The sequence below is a fragment of the Neophocaena asiaeorientalis genome, unplaced genomic scaffold (genome assembly GCF_003031525.2).
Source record: "Neophocaena asiaeorientalis asiaeorientalis breed wild unplaced genomic scaffold, Neophocaena_asiaeorientalis_V1.1 scaffold469, whole genome shotgun sequence".
Taxonomy (NCBI): Eukaryota; Metazoa; Chordata; class Mammalia; order Artiodactyla; family Phocoenidae; genus Neophocaena; species Neophocaena asiaeorientalis.
Genome location: NW_020172691.1, coordinates 2,535,189 through 2,538,496, shown reverse-complemented (window position 1 = coordinate 2,538,496; position 3,308 = coordinate 2,535,189).

Here is a 3,308-nt window from a genome sequence, read left to right as displayed (position 1 = left end):
GGAAAGGGCTGATGGGGTGGATTTGGGAGCAAGGGTTGGGGTTAGGGTGGGGAGGTATGGGGGTTATGACGGTGCCATGGTGGGCGTGGATAGTGGGACCTGACCTGTGCGGGGGCCGAAGAGGGGGCAAGAAATGGGCAGTTTCTGTGAAATGCTTTTTTCATGTCCTTTCTAATGAAATATAGCTTATATGCGGTAAATGTAAGTACATCAAGTTCAGTGAACTTTTTTAAAAATTGAAGTCACATAAAATCATTCAAACGTGAACAGTTCGGTGTCATTTAGTACAGACACAACGTGCAACCATCACCTCTAACTCCAGAACATTCCATCTCCCTGAAAAGAAGCCCCGTCCTCATTAGCAATCACTCCCCATACCCCTCCCCAGCCCCTGACAACCACGAATCCACTCTCTTTGTCTGTGGATCGGCCCGTTCTGGACGTTTCCCATCAGTGGACTCACACCCTGTGTGTCCTTCTGTGTCTGGCTTCTCTCACTGAGCATCGTGTTCTCAAGGTCCATCCACGCTGTAGCGAGTGTCAGGGCTTCTGTCCTTTTCCTGGCTGAGTGACGTTCCCGTGTGTAGAGGGACACATTGTGTCTATCCATCATCTGTTGATGGACATTTGGGCTGTTTCCACCTTTTGGCTGCTGTGAATAACGCTGTTATGAACATTAATGCACAAGTTTTGGTTTGAGGAACAGTTTTCAATTCTTCTGAGTATACCTAGGCATGGAATTGCGGGTCATACGGTAATTTTCTGTGTATCTTTTTGAGGAAATGCCAGTCTGTTTTCCATAACAGCTGCACAATCTCACATTCCCTGCGCAGCTGGAAGGTTCTAATTTCTCTACATCCTCTCCAACCCTGCTTATCTTCCGTTTTCCTCATCACAGCCATCTTTTGGGTGTGAAGTGGTATTGCTGTGGTTTTGATTTTCACTTCCCTGATGACTAATGATGTTGAGCATCTTTTCATGGGGTATTAGCCATTTGTGTATCCTCTCTGGAGAAGTGTCTATTTGGGTCATTTGCCTTTTTTTTGTTTTTTCCCGTTAGGGAGCACAGGCTCCGGATGCGCAGGCTCAGCGGCCACGGCTCACGGGCCCAGCCGCTCCGCAGCATGTGGGATCTTCCCGGACCGGGGCACGAACCCGCGTCCCCCGCATCGGCAGGCGGACTCTCAACCACTGCGCCACCAGGGAAGCCCGCCCATATTTTAATTGAGTCATGTGTCTTTCTGTTGTTGAGTTGTAGGAATTTTGTAAATGCATTCTGGATACTTGGCCCTTATGAGCCTAGCGAACATTTATAAATAAACTCACCCAGATGAAAATGCCGACAGTGAGAGCTCCCCAGAGGCCATCCTCACCTCTCCTGGCCACTACCCCCAGGTGACCTGACTTCTGTCTCCAAAGACTCACGTTGACTGTTCTTGAACTTCTTACCTGTGGAATTGCGCAGAGTGTCCTTCACGGGACAACATTCAGTGCTGAGGTCCACCCGGCTGTCACGTGCAGTGGCCCCCTCTCTGCAGGGTCGATTCTGGGCATTTAGAAGGCAGAGCTGGGTTTGCTAGCGGGCAGGACTGAATGGGGCCGAGAGAGAGAGGATCTCGCGGATCCCCCACCACACAGCCCTCACATCCAAGCCAGCACATCCCGGACGCTGTGCATCCTTGGTCTCTGTCAAATGTGTCCTGTCCATCTCTGCCCAGCCCAGTCCCAACGCCCTCCCCCCTCCTCTGGAATCAGCAGCAGCCCCAGCCCGGTCTCCGTGCCACCCAACAGTGCCCCTTCCTCACAGATGCTGCAGGGTCTAAAACATTAACCAGAGCCCCTCGCTCCCCGAGGCTCCCCACTGTCCTCAAGACAAAGTCCACCCTCCCTGCAGGGTCCACCTCTCCAACTACCAGCCTCCTCGATGTGCCCGGGGGGGTTAAGAACTTCCCGACCTCGGATCGGTACTGTGTCCTGCACCTCCTCCCCCAAGAAGCAGGTAGGGGTTCTGGTGACTCAGACCCCAAAACACGTGTGAAACAACCATTTTGTGGATTCCGAGGGTCAGGAAGAGGTCGGGGATGCTGGCTGGAGACTGGAAGGCAGGCCAGGCACGCACTTGAAGACTCGAAGGTGCCCTCAGCCCAGCCCCTCAGAGTTGAGCTTCGCGGCGGCTTTTGCATGTGGGGATGCTGAAGCTCTTCCCCGAGTTCAAGAAACAAGGAAGGAGTTTCTGTGGCTTGGCTGTGGGAGCTGAGGAAATGTTGGGGGGGCAGAGTGGGCTGTGGGGGGCTGGGGACCTCTGGCTGAGAAGCAGGGGTGGCTGAGCATAAGTCAGGTGGCTGGAGGAGGGGGACTTCCTGCATCACCATAGCAACCCAGGCCCTGAGCTCCTAGGAAGGGCTTGGGGCGGCGTTGGGGAGTTAGCCAAGCTGGAAGGTCAGAGGGCACAGTCTCCACTTCTGACACCAACTGCAAGTTCGGGGGTCCTCCAAACCACCCTGGAGTTTGATCATTCTCTGGAAGGGATTCGCAGACCTCACTGAAAGCACCTGAGAGGCTGCACAGGTTACCAAGGGAGGAGCGTGGGGAGGGGGTCTCGCCATCACCACCGTCCACTTATGCCCCTCCCGGCACCACGGGCCCCACACGGGGGGCCAGTGCCGGTGTGACGCCTGCATCGCGCACCAGCTGACCTCAATCTCCAGGCCCACTGATGCTGTCACGCAAGGCCACCGTAAAACGCAAGGTTGATCTTCCTGGCATGGCCAGTCCTGTCGGCCCCGAACACCCCTCTGGGCACGGCTAAAGCCTCTACAGCCCGAGGGCATGAGGCAGAGACTCACCGCCCAGCCCTGGGCCGGGCCCGCGGCGCCCCTGGGCCAGGTTTGGGCGCCCTGTCTGTTTTGCGTCTGCCCTCGTCTCCGCCCCCACCACGAGGGGCAGGAGACAGGGTTCTGGAGGGGCAACCGCCATCACAGAGAGGACGGTGACTTGTCAGGATTCAAACCCAGGCGGCGTGGTCCAGGCGAGCCGGGGGCCTCTCACGGGGAGAAGGAGCCTTCCAGTACTGGGAAGGCAGCCTGGGCGGGGTTGAGGGCTCGCGGTCTGCACCCGGCGCTGCTTCGAATTGTGTCCTGTCCCTGTGAGCTGGTTGGCTTTGGGCAGGCCCCTCTGCCTCACCCGGCCTCTGTTTCCCCATGTGTGAGTGGGATGATCTCGCTGATGATCCAGGGGGTCGTCCCTCTCACCTGGTACAGGCTTCGTGAACGGGCCCTGCACGGTGTGTGCGCAGCTTATGAGCCCTG